Consider the following 19,778-nt stretch of genomic DNA (forward strand, 5'->3'; position numbering starts at 1 on the left):
GTAGAAAGGACCCAAGGTATATTAATGCAAGTGGGAGTAGATAAAAATACATCAATAACTAGATACTGCTGGTTATAATGGAAGTTGTTGGTCATCACAGAAACTCTGAATTAATTTTCAGTGTAGAAAATGCATTGGAAATAGCTGATTGAAACTTTTAGAAAACTGAGGCGAAGACTGTAAGGCACAAGAAATATTCACCATCGTGTGAATGTTCCATTCCATATAACTGATAATCTTAGATGTAATATGTTTTGATATTTCTTTCCTCCTTCATTGACCAGCCACACTTATTTGTAGTTGTGTATATGTATTTGTGTATGGTGCTGGTGTGTCTGTTAAGAAAATGAGATTCATGGATGTGAATTTTAATTTAACCAGGGCTTTTAGGTATATAGTGAACATATATCAGTTTGGAGGATTTTTGCAGTTATTTATTAGAGTTCTTGGTGGAGTGAACGGAGTTAAGCACAGAGCTATATCTATATGCCTCAGGCTGAATCCCCATCAAAACGCAGAGCTCAAGGCCCAGACCTCCCTTGACATTCATAAACACTAATGATGACTGTGATCTTGGTGAGCCCAATAGTTACAAGGACTCTTGGAAAATCTCCAGTTATGTACAAATACCCTGGCAATTGTGCACTCATACTGTGAAGCTTTTTTGTAAGTTTTAGATGCAATGCCGGATACATGGATGAGGGAACAGGCTTGGGAGGTAACAGCTATCAATAGATTTTTAGACAGACTTAGCATTGAATCTTACTTCACTGCTTTCTAAATGGATCTTGGTCAAACTACTTAACATCTCTGAATACCAGTCTCCCCAATCTAATGAATTAGTGGAATTAATAATATCTACTTCACAGGGTGAACATTAATGAAATAAAGTATTAAAATATTGAGCACAATGTCAGAACTCAATAAATGTTTCCTCTCTTACAATCTTCCCATTTTACATGAAAATTAAGGCAATTGTCTGTCTTTCACACACGGCCTCTCAGGGGTAGAGCTCCCATAACATATGTATCATTGACAACACTAGAAAGAATTCACTGAAAATAAAAGCTTGTGATCAGTGGTCAGGTTTTGCCTTCACCCGATCAGTGCTCCAGGGACATACAACTCTTTCTATATTAGGGCGTGAAATGATTTAACTGTGATGTTCTGTGCTATTGCTAACAGGGGGCATGTAAGGATGTTACCTGGGCAGTGTCCTTGCTCTGTGGGAGCAGGGAGTTCCTCTTCATCTACCTTCTAAAAAAATGTATAGTTTTCTTCCTCTCTTCCCTTTGCTGATTTCACCAAGGAAAGAACTAACAACACGATCTCAAAAGCAGACATTTCAAAACATTCCAGACCTAGAGGGAAAAGAAGGTCCTGGCATGTCCAGAAGGGGTTTCCGACTGGCTGGAACCAATCCCTTAAGTCCCGAGGGAGGAAGATTCCGTATCAGCCACACTAAATGTTAGGACTTATTGTGAATAACTGTGCCTAGTAAAATTTATTTTGAAAAGCATATTTAAGCACTTTTATAAAATAATACAGATCTGTGATTAAAAAAAAAATCATACTGTAGATTTAGCTTGCTTAATGCTCTTGTGGCTCCTGCACTTCTGTTCACTACTGTGAGGTCTTTGGGATGACTTTTATTGCTTTAAATAGTATACTTATGCTTTTGTTTATTGCTTCAATACCTATAAATGACATCTTGTAGCACCCCACTTTATAAATGAGAATATTACCTTTGCTATTCTTATTTTTACCTTTTCTTTCCCTCTTCTACCCCTTTCATCAGAATTTTTACTTTTTGATGATTAAGGTCAGCCTCAAATGTAAAAGAGAGAGCAGTGGGCCCTCAGGCCAAAAAGTCAGAATCAAAGACTTAAAGGAACATGATTATTTTAAACAGTGTAATTGCTCTGGCTTTTGCGTCTTCGACTGTTTACCACAGGGTTCTCAAACTCTGGTGTGTATGAGAACTACCCGGAGTGTTAACACGTTATGTAGTTGCTAGCACTCAAGCCCTAGAAATTCTGGTTCTGTATCTCTGGGGTGAGCAAGGAAATCTTCATGTTTACCATGCGTCACGGATAATTCTGATGCAGGTGACTCTCAGAGCACATTGTTCAAAATATAAAAATAATATCCTTTCTCTTGGTGATGAATAGTGACACTCCTTTTGGCCCAAGGTAGCAGAAGATGCCATTCCATGTGGAGCCATGTGCATCCTAAGTCTAGTGGAATGGCCAGTTTATCTAGAGACTACACATAGTCGTATGGCTCTGGAGTGGCTGGAAATAATTGGAACCCGACAGGTGGGTCTAGGAAATAAATTTGTGGTGATGGAAAACTTCACCCATCATGCACAGGCTGGTGCCTTGGGGTAATATAAGGCACCAAGTTGTCAAAAACCCTGAAGGAGATCTTTTGGTGAAAACCAGCTGCCTTAGGAAACAGTTCACCTAATCTTTGGAGAGGTAACTAGAGGTGCTCCCAGGAAGACAGCTAATCTGATAGGTTTACTAAAACCTAAAAAAAGACATTGTGGATAATTTCCCTGAACAGAAGAGATGATGGAGCTAGCACATGGTATTCCATGTACATACATCTAATACACTAGGAGAAATGCCACTGGGATTTTCCTTTAATTTTGATATCATGGCAGAAACTTTAGGTGGTCATCCTTCTTGACTTTTGGATGGGAAAGGGCCATACTATAGGGAAACTCACTTCATTTGCAGCTAAGTTCAGGGACAAATTATAGGATGTGACAGATGTTCAGCTCCACCCAAACTAGGGAGGGTCCAGTCAGGAAAGGAAAGCCACTACTGAGAGTGCTCTGAATTAAGGTGTCTTACACGTTTGCAGACTTTGGGGAAGCAAAGATCCAGAAGGGGGCGCAGGAAGATCAGAGAAACAGTACCAACCAGTCTTCCTGAATTACTGTTATGGGTGAATGGCTCATAGGGCTTGCAGGGAAATAGGAGAAATCATGCAAAAATCAAGAAACCCTGGCTCTGATTCTTCTGCAGCAGGGCAGAGCAAAGAACAGAAATGCCACTGAGATTTTCCTTTAGATGAATTGGGTGTTGGTGGTGGTGGGGCAACTATGCATAAGGATTTTAAATGCTGCTCGAGAGGACTATGGAACAGGGCTGGACTCCTGGCTGTACAGGGACAGAAGGACCAGATGTGCCTGCTGGAGGAACATTCACTGCTGCTGTCTCTTTAAGTGGAGTTGGTTTGCTCAGCCTAGACTGATGTCATCCAAGGAAAGCTGTGCTCCTCCCTCCCAGGGAGAGAGAACTGCAGGCATCGGCCGCTGCTGGAAGAAAAGCCAGACTATACTTGTTCTGGCTTTTACATTTCTTTCTACCTCTGCTCCCAACCTGGAGGGACCCCATCAGAGTTAGAAAATCAGTTGGGAGGAGAGGCAGGAAGGTGGGAAAATAGAAAAGAAGTTCAGTACAGTCCCCTTCCCCCCAAACGCCCATTATAGCCTCCTGAGCTTGTCTATATCCTGGGGGAGGCGTGATGTTTTACATAAAATTCAGGCTTTTTAGAAAATGGCACTAGGCTAGATGTATTTATTAATATTCTTACATTTGAAAGTGAGTGGAGGTATTCTTACTATCTAATAGTGATTGAAGATGTTATGGACTTTATCAGAAATTTCATGCAGGGATAAAAAAAAGAAATTGGCTTAGATAAGTTTAACAGGCCGCAGAGCAAAAAATAAAGTTATTGTCTGATTGAGCTCTATGGGCCTTGGATGTTCAGCTTAGCAGTTACCTTCCTTGGTAAAACTAACTAACTAACTAACTAACTAACTAACTAACTAACTAAGTAAATAAATATTAGGTAAAGCATAGTAGGTAGAACAAGCTCATTGTGAACACGTATTTACTTTAAGAAAGGGCTTAGTATAGGGACCTCATTTTATTTCGATTTGCTTTATTGTGCTTCACAGGTGTTGGCAGTTTTTACAAATTAAAGGCAAGACTCTCCACCAGCTAAAAGATTATGACTCCCCTTATGGCCACACTTGCTTTCTTGTGCTGGTCTGGAACTGAACCCACAGCATCTCCGAGGTATCCTGTACTTGGAAGGTTTTACTGAGGTAGGTAAATGCAATTGTGCGGAGTTCTAGAGGGAGCAGATAACACAAATTGTACCTGTTGCAGAAGAAAAACTTGCTGAGTGGCACTGGGCTGCTGCTGTGCCTCCAGCCACTCTGTGGTTTTCAGAAAGCGCCTGCCTTTAGTCTCCTTTGAGGTTTGGCTTAGGCAGCAGCTAAACCTGTAACTTGATTCTTCGACTGCTCCAGGGGTTTCAAAGAGTCTATTGTTTTTCTGTCTTCATCTTTCTCCAGCCTGTAAAATTCATGCAGTTGAGTTGAAATGTCTGTTTTCTACTCAAGACTGTGGAAAAGGGAATCACAGGGTAATGTCATCCGTCTAAATTTTTAAAATCTCGACCTCCTTTTGCCTGAGTTGATAAACTTCTGTATGCTCCGGATCCCTTTAGTATAGAGTTGAAAGTGATATAGCTTATTCAAAACAGGAGAAAAATCTTAGACATAAAAATAGGAATGAAAGTGGAATATGACTTTAAAATAACCTTCATCTCTACCCTACCTTTGGATATCATTTTAATTCTTTTGCTAAACCAACCCCAACCATATCCTCCAAATAATCTTTAGGAAAAGATTGGTTCTTAATTGTGTTATAATAAACATTTTTGTTAAACTCTATGTTTTTGAACATAAAGAAAGAACATATGTAAAGAAATTCTGAGAACGAAGCATTTTGCTGAACTAAAATTGTATTGCTAGTTCTTTTGAGCATTGGTTTCTACTCATGCACTATGTATAAACTCTCCAGGGACAAATAAAAAAAGACCACCTGAGGAAACTCCTGTCTTTCTAGCTGGGTCACCTGTGCTGAGGGGTGGGGTGGGAACTCTCAGGGTTAAAATACATGTACTGGTTAAGCTTCTTGTGGTATCCTCAGCAGGCAAGTCTACCCGTGAGGCCAAATGAAAGAGCTTACTAGGCTCTCACCCAAGAATATAAACCCCAATTGTTCTAGTCCAGCCTTTTATGGGACACTATGCAGCTGTAGAAAAGAAAAGAAGGCTCTCTTACCTTTTGGGACAGCATGGAGGGACCTGGAGAGTATTATGCTAAGCGAAATAAGCCAGGCAGAGAAAGGCAAGTATCACATGATCTCTCTTATATGTGGAATCTAATGAAAAAAATAAACTGATGAACAAGAAAGATCCAGAGACATTGAAGCATGGAATAGACTGATGTATTTCAGAGGGAGGGGGGTGGCAGGAAGAGATTAACCAATGGACCTATATGCGTATATGCATAGTCCATGGACACAGACACTAGTTTGGGGAAGACCTGGAGAGGGGGCTGGAGTAGGGAGGAGGGGGTCAGTGGGGGAAAAAAGGCAACATCTGTCATACTTTCAACAATAAAGATAAATTTTGCCCAGTAGGGTGTGGCTCAGCGGTTGAGCATCGACCTAGGATCCAGGCGATTGGGGTTCGGTTCCCGGTCAGGGCACATGCCCGGGTTGCGGACTGCAGCCGATCAATGACTCTCTCAGCATTGATGTCTCTATCTCTCTCTCTCCCTCTCCTTTCCTCTCTCTGAAATCAATAAAGATATATTAAAAAACAAACAAACAAACAAAAAAAAGTGTTTTACTTATTAAAAAAATTAAAAAATAAATATAAATTTTAAGAAATGCTCCTTTAAAAGAAGCATCTATTAGAAAAGACGATCTCAGGGAAATAATTGCCATCGACACCCCAGCAGGCTCTAAGTTGTGCCCTTGAGTCAGATTCTGTGGCTGAAAAGCAATGGACTTGGTGATCAGTTTTGCCCTTTCTGGACCCTCCCTTCTCTCTGGTTTACAGCAGTCGCAACAAGAAAGACACATGTGAAATTTGCTCCTTCATTTCCTTCTGACACCATCTATTACGTTATTTAATGTGCCTTTTATAAGTTGTCATGGGAGGCATTCTTTTAGAATTTGGTTCCAGGGGTAAAATAAAAACTTGCCTCCGCTTGGGGACCTCATTGCTAAACATCTTTTTTTGTTTTTTCCAATATAGGAACTTGCTATGATTTATCTGCTTATATTTTATTTTCATGGTACTGAAATGATATTGCATTTTATTAATATTTTAAACTTACATTTTGTATGTTGTTTCAAGTTATTTTTGAGAAAGCTTAGAAGTTAACAAATTACACAAATAATCCTCTGCAATTTGCCTTTTTTTCCTCCATAGTCATGGAGATAACGCTACCTACTTCATGGTGCTATTGTGGGGATCACAGAGGTAACAGATAAAACATTTAAAACAAACCTCACCTCCCCACCTAAAAGTAATGATTGACTATACCTTCAGTTCATTTATTCTCTATGCGATACCTAATGATGCACCTTGCCCAAACAGTGCTTTTATTTTATTTATTACAATTTTATTGTTACTATGTATAGTTATAGCAAAAATCAAGCCTTTATTATATAACTATATATCTTCACAGTAAAAATAAAATAATTGATTGATTCACTGATTTTTAAAAACATATCCCCAACTTACTCATTATTTTCTTAAGGAAAACATAGTCTGATTTTAAGATGTGGTTGAATTTTGATGCTAGAATTCAGTATATTCAAATTTAAAGTCAACTTTGAAAATCTGAAAGAAATTGGTATCATTATTAAGCAAAGCCACGTAAAGCGTATTAGGTGGGTATGTTTCTGTGAAATGGAAGGAGGAGCAGTAAGTAGGCTTCGAAGACTTTGGGGTTGATGAGGGCATTAGTGCCCCCCTGTGTATTTAGTTTTGTTGTTTTCCTCTCCAATTTTTTGATATGTAAGCTGCTCAGTTTAAAGGAATGTTGATACTCTCCAGATGACTAAAGCATGGTCCATGAATCTAAGGAAATGTTCAATATTTTATAGTCAAGAAAAATAGATTTTGTATCTTGACCTTTAAGTTAAGCTTTTCTTTTCAGAACTATATTACCTTGTAAAGTACACAGGGATCTGGAGCCAGCTTGTGACCTTTTGTTAACATGCAGTTTTGAGAGATGGGAAAAAGACGTTGCATAGATCAGGAATTTTATCACCCAAAAGAATTAGGAGCCCATGGCAAGTTCTGCTTTTCTTAGAAAGACAGCTAGCCATATAATTTTGGGGACAGATGTTGTTCTGTTTTGGAGAATGTGGTGAGTAATTCCTGCAACGCCATCCCCAAACCTCCTTGTGAAGTGAGAAGCAGTTAGATTGTGGAAGGTGACGATGGAAGATGAGGTGAGGAAATGTTTGGCATGTTGCTCTCAGGAACACCCGTGAAAGTTGTTCTTATTAAAGCCCTCTTGTGTAAAATGTAGCAGACTCTATTTAATGCTCATTGAAAATTCTCCTAGGGGATTAAGAGTTTACCTGTGATTGGGGAAGGATGTAAACTAGGTGGGACGAAGGTATAATTACATATCCATGGAGCCAGGATCCCCAAATGGTTTGTATTAACAGTTGATCCTGGGGGTGCTACCTTCAAAACATATCCAGAATCCAACCTCAGCCCCTGTTGTCACCTGGAACAAGCCACCACCACCTGTCCACATGGATTATTGCAAAGCCACTGAACTGGCTTTCTAGTGCCTACCCTTGCCTGACTTCTTGTGGCTAAAAAACAAAATTCAATCCAGTACATTTGAAGATCTAATTAGCTTATTAAGCAATTCAAGAATCTGGCAGCATCCCATCTAACAACTCTGAGGGATTGCACAAAATAGAAGGCTTTTATAGAAAAAAGGCTGGGGCAGGGAAGCTATTAACAAAAGAAAGGGTGTGTTCCTAGGTGGCTCCTTGACCTCATCTCTATTGCTCTCCCTGGTGCACTCTGCTCCAGCCACATTGATGTTTCTTTTATATATATATATATAGTTGTTGTTGTTATTGTTCAAAATATTACAGATGTCCCTTTTTCTCCCCAACGACCCATTCCACCCCATCCCACTCCCCTCCCCAGTCCCTCTCCACACCATTGTCCATGTCCTTGGGTTGTGCATATATGCATATAAGTTCTTTGGTTACTCTCTCCCCCTCCACCCACCACCCTCCTCCATCCCTCTGAGATTCGTCAGTCTGATCCATGCTTCCATGTCATTGAATTACTTCTGTTCATCAGTTTATTAAGTTCTTTAGATTCCACATATTAGTGAGATCATGTGATGTCTGTCTTTCTCTGCCTGGCTTATTTTGCTTAGTATAATATTTTCCAGGTCCTTCCATACAGTTCCAAAGGGTATGAGATCCTTCTTCTTTACAGCTGCATAGTATTCCATGGTGTAAATGTCCCACAGCTTTTTTATCCACTCATCTACTGATGGGCGCTTGGGCTGTTTCCAGATCTTAGCTATTGTAAACTGCACTGCTATGAACATAGGGGTGCATAGATTCTTTCTGATTAGTGTTTCAGGATTCTTAGGATTATTCCTAGAAGTGGGATCACTGGGTCAAAAGGCAGCTCCATTTTTAATTTTTTGAGGAACCTCCATACTGTTTTCCATAGTGGCTGCACCAGTCTGCATTCCCACCAGCAGTGTACTAGGGTTCCCCTTTCTGCACACCCTCGCCAGCATGTGTCATTTGTTGATTGTTGATGGAGCCATTCTGACAGGTGTGAAGTGACACCTCACTGTGGTTTTAATTTGCATCTCTCTGATGATTAGCAATGTTGAACATTTTCTCATATGTCTCTTGGCCATCTGTACACACATTTAGAAAATTTATATGGAACCAAAAAAGACCCCGAATAGCTGCAGTCATCTTGAGAAAAAGAACAGAGTGGGAGGGATCACTTTACCAGATATCAAACTGTACTATAAGGCCATTGTAATCAAAACAGCCTGGTATTTGTAAACCAGACATATAGATCAATGGAACAGAACAGAGATCCCAGAAATAGACCCACGCCATTATGGTCAATTAATATTTGACAAAGGAGACAAGAGCATACAATGGAGAAAAGACAACCTCTTCAATAGATGGTGCTGGGAAAATTGGAGAGTTACATGCAAAAAAATGAAACTAGACCACTAACTTTCACCACACACAAAAATAACTCAAAATGTATAAAAGACTTAAATGTAAGTTGTGAAACTATAAAAATCCTGGAAGAAAACATGGGCAGTAAAGTCACAGACATCCCACGTAGTGGAATTTTCACTGATACATCTCCTAGAGCAAGAGAAACAAGAAAAAAGAAACATATGGGACTACATCAAACTAAAAAGCTTCTGCACAGCAAAAGAAAACAACCTCAAAATACAAAGGAACCCCACGGCCTGGGAAAACATATTTGCCAAGGATGTATCTGATAAGGGGCTAATTTCCAAGGTGTACAAAGAACTCATGCTACCCAGCAAGAGGAAGACAAACAATCCACTTAAAAAATGGGCAAAGAACCTGAATAGACACATCGATGTTTCTTGAGCATGCTAAGTATGCTTACTTCATAATCTTTGATCTTGCTTGTATCTCTTGATGGATCAGTCTCAATGTGTTTGAATGTTTCCTTCTCAGTAAGGCCTTTCCTAATCATCCTAGATAGGAGAGCATCCCTCTTCCTCTTTTCCTGTTCTGTATTTCATTATTTTTGCTCTAATCTTAATTTTTCTTATTTTTTTTCTTCCTTCTGCTAACTTGGGCTTAGTTTGTTTTTCTAGTTTCTTGAGGTGTAGTTAGGTAATTTATATGAGGTCTTCCTTGGATTTTTAATTAAATTTATTTGAGTGGCATTGGTTAATAAAATTATATAGGTTTCTGGGGTACAAATCTATGATACATCTGTATATTGCATTGTGTCAAATCTTCCGCCACCATATATTTGACCCCCTTTACCCTTTACTACCCCTCCCCACCCCCGTTTCCTATGAACATTTCTCTTAAAACTCTTTTTGCTATGTTCCGTAAGTTCTGGTTTGTTGTGTTTTCATTTTTGTCTCAAGATACTCTTTTATTCCCCCTTTATTTTTTTCTTTGATCTGTTGGTTGTTGAGAATCTTTCTTAACTTCCATGTATTTGTGAGTTTTCCTCCTATTATTGGTTTCTAGTTTCATATTACATAATCTAACTTTGATTATATATCATTATTGGACAGTTTTATGCTACCTTTTATGTTTTTATGGTGTTAATTAATATCCTTTTACTTCCATTCAAAGATCTCCCTTTTTGTAAGGCAGGTCTATTTGTGAGGAACGTGTTAAACTCACTGTAACCCTATTCAGGCTCTATTTATTTAGGACCCTTTGGGATCCATGCTTCTGGATGTACATTTCTCTCTCAGGTTTGGGAAGTTTTCAGCCATTACTGCTTTAAATATACTTCTGTCCCTTTCTCTTTCTCTTCTTCTGGAATTCCCATAATGCAAATATCGTTTCTTTTGATTGTGTCCCATTAGCAGTTCCATAGGCTTTCTTCATCTTTTTTTTTCCGTCCTCTGACTATATAATTTCAAATGTCTTGTCTTCTAGGTCACTGATTTTTCTGCATGGCTGATTCTTCTTGAAGCTCTCTATTGAATTCTTAAGTTCAGTCATTGTATTTTTCAGCTCTAGGATTTCTGTTGATTTTTTTTTTTTAGTTTCTATTGCTTTGTCAAACTTCTCCTTTGTTCATGCATTGCTTTCCTAATTTTGTTTAGTTTTCTGTGTGTTCTTGTAGTTCACTAAACTTCTTTAGTGGGATTATTCTGAATTGTCTGACAATTCATAGAAATCCATTTCTTTAGGGTCAGTTATTGGAGCTTTATTAGTTTCTTCTGGTGGTGTCATGTTTACCTGCTTTTTTGTGATCCTTGATTCCTTATGTTGGTATCTGCACATATGAGTAGGTAGCCTCCTTTTCCAGACTTTACATGTTTTCTTTGGCTGAGACAGTTCTTCACCAGTCAGTTCATCTTAGTGTTCTGGGCATGTCTTCTGGTAATGTTCTTGGGCAGGTGGGGCTTGTTATCGGGATATTTTTTTTTTTTTTTTTTTACAAGGCCACTGCCTGATCTCTGAGCAGGGAGGAGGGCGCCATTGGCTGAGAACAGTCAGACAGGACTGCTGGCCGGGTTCCCTGTCCAAGAGATGCTGTAGGACGGGCTCTTTGGTTGCCTAGGTTCCCTCATCAGGCTCCTAAGCAGTTGGTACTGTGTACTATACTCAGAGGTAGGTAGGACTATGAATTAACTTTCCTGTCCTGGTGGGGCAGCAGAACAGGCCCCAAGGTCTGCACAGCTCATTGTTTGGGAACTCGAATCAGAGATTACTATGCACTAAATTCCCTGGCCAGATGTGGCCACCAGTTTTGCTCTGCAGACTGGGCAAGCCACAGGCTGTGCTCTTTGTTCACATGCCACTATAAATAGGGCTGTTGGAAGGCTGTGAAGCTCCTCAAGTGCGCTGGTTAACTGCCCTGAGTGGGCAGGCTGAGGGCTGTATTCAGCAGTGGGCGGGGTTATGAATAATTTTCCCTGACCAGGCAGAGAAAGAGAATGGCTCCAAGGATGGCAAGGTTCTTGGTGGTATTGATTCAAGCCAACTTATACTCCAAGTTTCCTGACCAAATGGGTGCACTGCCTTTGCTCTGTGGTCAGTAAACTCTGTTCACTGGACTCTATGCTCAAGTGTTGCTGGGCTATTCAGGCTTCCAGGTGTTTTTGGCCAGGCTTTCTGGTCAGCAGTGGCCAGAAGTTATACTTCGCAGACATGGGGCTATTAATTAGTTCCTCTTGACAGGCAAAACAGGAGATCCAGCTCTAAGCATCCTCCCAGATGTTCCTAGTCATGCTTTCTGGTTAGGAGCTATTCTCAGTAGTGGTTGAGGCTATAAATTAGCTCCTGAGCCTGGGTGGATTAGGGAAACAGCTCCATTCCCAAGCAAGTCTTGCTTTTCTTGTTCTTAACTCAAGCCAACTCACAAACCAAGCTTCCTGGCCAATGTCACTGGCTTTGTTCTGTGGATGATCAGCTCTGCCTGCCAAGTTCTCTGCTCCAGTGTTGCTGAACTAGCAGCATCCAGGTGTCCTGGCCAGGCTTTCTGGTCAGGCAGGGATGGGAGCTACGCTAATCAGTGGACTGGGCTATGACGTAGTTCCCTTCCTGCTTGGAAGAGAGACAGGTGGGGGAGATAGACTGGGTCCAGCGTGGGCAAGGCTCTTCATTTGAGAACCCAATCTAACTTTTGACTTACTGAACGCCCTGGTCAGACTGCACCACTATTGTCTTGGCTCTGCTGATGAGCAAAGCCACTAGCTGGAACTATTACTTAGGCATTGTAGGTAGGATCTTGGTCTGCCAAGATCTGAGCCCTGGTTGTTGCAAGCTCGGTCCCCCTTCACTGTCACAATCAGATTTCTAGCGGTCAAGCTCCCTGAATCCTCCATGCTCCCCATGAGGCAGGACCAAACTGGAGACTCCCAAGAAGTGACTCGCAATGCTGAGGGAGCTGAATGTCTACCCTACGTTCTCTTTTCCCACTGTAAGAACCATAGGCTAAGGAGAGACCCCTCAGTATGCTTTTTTACTGGCCTGAGGGAGGGGCACTGTGGTCAGTGTGTAGCTGTTCTCTTACTCTTCTAATGTGTCTGGTACAGGGAGTAATTCAACCTTACTCCCATGTCCTAGGATTTTCTTTGTGGTGTCTTGTCTGTGAATAGTTGTTAGTTGAGAATGACTTACGTGGCCACCTTGGTTATGTCAGTCAAGGGATATTTTTTTCTTAATGTCATATGCTTTCTTTTTCTTTTTTTAAATTGAATTTATTGGGGAGTCATTAGTTAACAAAATTATATAGGTTTCAGGTGTACAATTCTATCATACAGCATCTGTATATTGTATTGTGTGCTCACCACCGCAAGCCCTGTCTCCTTCCATCTCCATTTACCCCCTTCCCCTCTTTTACCTCCCCACCCGCCTTTTCCTCTGGCAATCACCATACTGCTGTCTGTGTCTATGAGTTTTTTGCTTGTTTGTTTGTTTTTGCTTAATCCTTTCACCATTTTCACCGAGTCCCCAACCCCCCCCATCCCCTCTCATAGCTGTCAGCCTGTCCTCTGTCTCTCTGAGTCTGTTTTGTTCATTAGATCCCTCATATAAGTGAAATCATATGGTGCTTGTCTTTCTCTGACTGATTTATTTCACTTAGCATAATACCCTCCAGGTCCATGCACGCAATTGCAAAAGGTAAGATTTCCCTCTTTTTCGCGGTTGATAGTATTCCATTGTGTACATGTACCACTGTTTTTTTTAACTACTTATCTACTTATAGGCACTTGGGCTGCTTCCAAATTGTGGCTATGGTAAACAACGCTGCAGTGATCACACAGTGTCACATGCTTTCCTTTCGTGTGTTTCTACCCTTCTGTTCTTCTGTCTCTCTAGTCAGTTACAGATCCTTGTCTCAAGGGGTCATGATGCTACAGAAAAGCAGAGAAAGACTTTTGGGTTTCCAAAGTATTGGCTTTTGTGATACAAAAACCTAGGGCTCCCCCCCATCCCCCAAAAGGACGGTGATAGAAGAATTAACTTTTCTGTCTAGATTCTCTTCTCCCTTTTTAGGCTTGGAGAAAAGAAGGATCCCTGTGCTGCACAAAGTCATGCAGTCACAGAATGCACGTAGCTGCTTTATATGCCTCACAGAAGTCCTGCATGTTCATGTTCCACTGTGGGGAAGGATGCAGTAGTGCATCTGCCCAGGACACTAAGTTGACCAACGCAGATGGACCAAATAGAAGGGCCACTGCAACAGGACTGATTTCCCCCCATGGAAGAGGTCAGCAGGGAACTAGGGTGTCCTCATTCGAGGCCTTCATGAAAAGATGAGCAGGACCTGGTGGTTTCCCTCTCTCTCACAGGTATTGCATATTCACCTGGAACTCAGACACAACTCCTGGCAAGCAGTTATTTGTGATTAGCCTTTCACCATAGGCCAAAAGTTTGCAACAAAAACTAAGTTTAGTTATAAGAGAAAATATTGCACACTTAAATAGATGGACTGAAATTTGTACAGGAGTGACCCAAAGTTCTCCAACTTTCTCAAGCCCCCTTTCCTTGAATATCTTGCTAGAATGGTTCAAACCTCCACCTCTTGTAGTGTAGGAGATTTAACTCTCCTTAACACCTTTGGTTATTCTTGGGAACTACATGTTCTGGGCACTGCTTGCCCTGATTTCTTACACTGATTTCTCTGTTTCCCCTTCTGCTAACTGCTTTCTCTTTTCCCATACACTGGACACCAATTTCCTACTTCCTTTACTCCTCTAATGCATCACTAACCAAGGTTGATGAGAAGAGCAATTTTAAAAAAAATATTTGAACTAATGGAAGGAAATCACAGCAAAAATTACTGTGAGCCACCACTGGCAATTGCACATTAGATATATTAGAGTCCTAAGTCATTATTTCTTTAGGTATCTTTTTAGACATCTTTTCTGTTCTCTCAAGAATTCTCTGAGTGCAAAAATCCTAGTGCATTTTCTCAGGAATGATGTTTTGAAGCTCTCTATGCTTTTTAAAAGTGCATTTAAAAATGATCAAAACTGTTCTTGAGCATGATCTGAGATGAAAGAAGAAAAGTGCTGAAAGAAGAAAGGAAGGCACTAAGCTGAAACACTTAAACTGTGGCAGGGTGAGCCATTTGCCAGTCAACAGCCTTACCTTCTTCAGCTCTCCTCTTTGTCTTGGTCTATAGTTTGCCTCCATATATTACATCACTTTGTTTGCAGCTCATGCAGAAATGTCAGTAACTCACCTTGTGCTTTCTTGCGTCAGTTGCTAGGTGCACACCATGCCACCATCATTCTTCAAAATGCCATTTTTAATGGAATACTCTTCATTAAACACAGAGCCCTTCTCCAGAAAGGTCGTAAGTTGCCCCACACAATAAGCTTGTTCCACCTAACCTTTGGTACTACTGAGACTAGGAGTCCTTTTCCAAGTACTGCACAAGGATAACCTGTTTCTAACAAGAACCTTAAAAAAAGTGTACTGAACTTTCCACCAAGGCGATAGCAGAGGACCTACCAGGCTCAGGCCTCTGTCATTAACTGCATTGAAATTCAAAGAGAGCAACTCCAGAAGCACTGAGACCTGATGCTGTGGAGTTGTCTAATCAATGTAACCGTTCAGCCTTGAATAAATTAACATGAAGCTATGTCAGCTCACTGAATCCCAGGAAATCACATCTTATGGAACAGTAATTAACTTGCTAAAACTATGAGAGCAAGAGATGCCAGGATTTGTTTAGAAAGATTTTCAACCCTATCAGAGATCACCCTAAAAGACAGCAGTGTGCATGCTGACAGATTTCTGACAGAAAAGAGCTGGAACTTGTAGGCTGAGTCAGCCGAGCTCCTGTTAGGTTATAGTGCGCCAGAAAGGAAGACACTAAAAATCCCCTTGATGCATTGCTCAGGAAGGAAGATGACCTTCCTTAGTCAGTCTTTCATAATTTTATGGTATTACTCTGAGCAATCATGTACCCTGAACACTTGTTACTCAAGCCTGAGTTTATTGGGTTTTCTGTTAGTAGATGCCCTTGACCTTCACAAAAGTTGGTGCAAAATCAAACTCATCTTTGCATCCTGAGTGGCTAACCCATTGCCTTTTATATTGTGAATTTACAATATATATCATAACTTAGCCCCTGGTCAGGGAACTGGAACATAGTGACTGACTCATATCAGCAGTTCAGGACTGTAGAAGACAGATAAATAGAATACTAGGAAGGGTGAGATGAGCTTAGTTAGAATAATTATATCTACATGTTGTCTTTAAAAATAAATGTCTCTCTGCTGCCTCAGGACCTTGGTGCATGCTCTTTTGTCACTCTATATCTTTCTTTACTTGCTCTTCACCTGGCCAGTGTCGTTCCATCCTTTAATATTATTTTTGTGAGAATGATCTTCTCTGACAATATTCCCTGACCCCTATCATCAATTTCATGGTACTTACAATATCTAATTAATTTATTTGTGTACTTCTTTTCCTTTTCTTTCTCTCTCTTTCTTTTTTTGTTTTTACATCAAGAGTTTATTAAGGGGACTTACATATGAGGCATTTCTTGAGCAGTATCAAGACAACATGGATCTCCTCCATGCTGCTTGGCAGCTACTACAGGGTTCTATTGCAAAGGGCAGGTTGGATAATGGTCTTGGGATGTGACTTGCCCCAGAGAAGTGGAAAACTTCTCTGTCCAGGGGAGGGCAAAGGTCTGTTCCAGGACCCAGCATGCCGGAAGCATAGGGTAGGGGTTGATCAGACACTCTCTTAGGGGATTTTTGGGAACCAATGTCTGTTCTGGCCCGGATCTAGCTGGATCTAGCTTAAGGGTCCACAGCGGTCACATCATCGGACAGTCTCTCCTCCACAAATAAAATTGAGAGTCCAGAAAAAAAGGTCATACATCTACAAGCAATTGATTTTCAACAACAGTGCCAAAGCAGTGTTTGGGGGTTATGGAGCCTTGGGGGTAAGAGCCGAGAGTCATAGTTTCACTTCTTTTATTCGTCTGCATTTTCTATTAGAATGTCAGCTTCATGAGGGCAAGGACTTTTCTACTCATTCTTTCCCCGGTGCCTAGTACAACGTGTAGCACAAATAGGCTCTCAGTAGATGTTTGTTGAAACCTAATCCCTAAACATTCTATAATCATTGTTACATGTTTTGAGACTTGTAACAGAAAACCTTTTTTTAAAGCATAAGAAGATTTGAGGTCATTGTCAGACGTGTAATATAAAAGGTGATTTCAAGTTAAATTTTCAGAAATAGGATATTTCTTTTGAGCTGGGCATGCTATGTAGAAACATTCCACCAATAAAGCATAAGAACAAAATAATTTCCCACAAGGGATTTCAAATAGCTGTTATCATTTGGATGGGTCAGTTCATATCCATTATGTTAGCTATGGAAAACTGACCATTGTTTGAAAATAATTTTTTCATTAATAATATTGCAGCTTTTAGTCTGGGAATTTTGTGGACCAGTTGTGCATATAATCAGTCCTGGTAGAGCTTTGCTGTCATTTTAATAATAGCAAGACCTCAAAACCATATGTCTGAAGTTTGAGGTTGGGATTGGATAGTACAATAAACAAGTCCAGTTTACACCACTGTAGATGTCCTTGTTTCTGGGGACATAGTTAAGGGAGGAGGCTCTGCCTGGGTTGTAAACTCTAACCTGCTGAGTTATTTTGAATAAATCATTCACCTTTGCTCTGACATATCTATAAAATAGGCTGATAATAACATCTACTTTATAGTTTGTTGATGAGATTATAGTAAGATGATATAAAGTAATTAAAACAGAGGATAACATATAGCGAGAACTTAATAAATGTTAGTGCATTGTTATTTACATATATTACTTTTACTGACATTTTGCTTCAACTAAGCAATTAGGGGATAACTCTATAACAAAGCAAGGAACAGAACCCAGAAGCAGCCTCATGTGGACTCCAGCACTTTTCCCATATGATTGAATTTTTTATTGATTTTTGCTTTGTGTGAAATTTGCATAAAGATTAATACCACTTTTCCCAATGATCCAACTGAAACTTTATAATAATCCAAAATACCAGATCATTTATCACCTATTATTCATTATATACATGTGACTCAGGCGGTATAAATTTTTGTTGAATCAGCAATTTTGTGTTCTGAAACCACTGAGACAATGGGTAGTATGGTTCTTTAATAGATGGTCAGATGAAACCGGGGAGAAAATTTTGAATAAACTATGCATAGATTCTTGATGTGTTAGAAAACTATTTTAAACATACTTGAAATCTGGAGATAGGTTATTCCAAAAATAGCCGTCAGTGATTTCTTTGTGGAGAAAATGAGGTCAGAGTTTCTTGCCTAATCAAATATTATGATTATCTACCTCTCATCCTTTGAATGAGTGGCACTGTGCTATCTGCTGTGTGTGTATGTGTGTGTTTGTCAGGCATTTTGTTCTCAAGCTTTATTAACACAAACCTCCCCCTTCTGACATTAGAGAGAAATGAACTTATCTACATTATATAGCTCAGGAATGGATGTCGGTAGTGTAGTGTCCATGCCAGTAACGAAGGGCTTTGCCAGATGCGACTTTGCTCCTTGGCACCGAGCTTCACGCCGGTATCAAATAGGCTCTCAGCAGCCACGCTCCTTAGGAAAGGCGGGCCTCTTCCCGGCCTGCGTCAGGGCTCTGTCACACCCACGGCGATTCCATTTTCTTTGCCAAGGACTGGTTTAGTAATACAGAGGTACCTCGGTTTTCGAACGTGTCCGTTGACCGACATTTCGGTTTATGAACCCCGTAAACCTGGCAGTAAATGCTTCGGTTTTCGAACATGCCTTGGAAGCCGAACACGCCCCACGGCTTCTGCTCAGGGCAAGGTCCTGGGCCCAGCGGCCGGCAGTGGGCCCCTCGGTTCTGGAACGTTTCAGAGCTCGGACGGTCCCCTGAACGGATGACATTCGGAAACCCAGGTGCCACTGTAATAGTAAAGATGATGAGGATGAGGAGGAAAATACTGGTGAACATTTGCTCTGTGCTTATTATATGCCTGGCACCAATCTAAGTGCTTTACATGTTTTAATTCTATTAATCCCATGGGTTTTTCCTTTTCTGAATATGAATGTAGCTTTCTGCCATATGAGGACCTAAAAAAACAAAGTAGGAAAGAAGCTTAAGAGCTTTGTGGGCTGTTGAATTAATCAATTCTGGAACAAACGTACCACCTAACTTATTGTTAAATGATATAATGAATGTCTTTTCTGTTTATACCACCTTTTTGCTGAGTCTTCTGTTAATTGCAGCTGAAAGCATTGCAGCGGACATGGATTTTGCATTGTTATTTCAAACAGCATTTCTCTGACCAAGGAACTCACTTTGCACCTTAAGAATTAGAGCAGGCGGATGATGCTCATGGGATTTGAAGGTGACGGCAAAGACTGTTAAAGCACAAGTTAGGATATAAAGCCTTAGAAATTGGGCTGCTGCCCTACAGGATGTGCTACGAGATCTCAATCAATGACCAATAATAATGCTTTTCCTCTGTTAGTCGGAACACAAGAATATAGGGGCAAAGGGTGTTAAATATGAATGCTACTTTTCACTATTGCAATAAGTGGTCCAGTTACAAAAAGTTTTTTTTCCTACTTCCATGACTTTGAATTCTTCTGGTTTAGAACTCTTAGTACGCAAGGGAGACATGTTTCCACCAGGGGACATAAGAAAGAGCCCTTTAATTAGAAGCTGAGAATAGCAACTGGTGATTTTGGGCTTCTCATGTCACCAGGTGAGCAGATATAAAAAGAAACATGGTGTAGAGTTGGATAGTGAATTCTGACTGCCAAGGGGAAATAGGATTTCTTTCACACCATGGTGGCAGGCAGGGGTATGGATGGAATCAAGGACATCTGCTGGGATGCCTCCTAGTAATGCTATAATCAGAGATAAGAGTTAATAGTAGACCTTATACATTTAGTTTTCATGGGCTCAGATATCTCACAAATAAAGATTTGGGTCAATTGGCTGGGTAGAGACAAGTTGGGTGCTTGAAACCAGACGAGACATGTAATGGATGGTGCAGGAAGCGAGTCATAAATATCAACTATGGGGTCCTCACCAGTTGTTGAGATAAGAGTTGTAGCACCTAGCCATATTTTCTTCTTTGATATTTGGTGTATATATTTATAACTAAGTTATTAC

The 19,778-nt window shown here is 40.5% G+C and overlaps 1 long non-coding RNA gene across 1 annotated transcript in view; it reads left to right on the plus strand.

Moving 5' to 3' along the window:
* The first annotated feature begins 3,224 nt into the window (after positions 1-3,224).
* Positions 3,225-19,778, plus strand: part of LOC107527517 (uncharacterized) — a 178,790-nt gene continuing 162,236 nt past the window's right edge. Inside the window, exons 1-2 of the long non-coding RNA XR_015714370.1 lie at positions 3,225-3,444; positions 3,974-4,123. This is a non-coding gene — a long non-coding RNA (uncharacterized LOC107527517). The remainder of the gene's footprint in view (positions 3,445-3,973; positions 4,124-19,778) is intronic.

The sequence above is a fragment of the Miniopterus natalensis genome, chromosome 4 (genome assembly GCF_054644295.1).
Source record: "Miniopterus natalensis isolate mMinNat1 chromosome 4, mMinNat1.hap1, whole genome shotgun sequence".
Taxonomy (NCBI): domain Eukaryota; kingdom Metazoa; phylum Chordata; class Mammalia; order Chiroptera; family Miniopteridae; genus Miniopterus; species Miniopterus natalensis.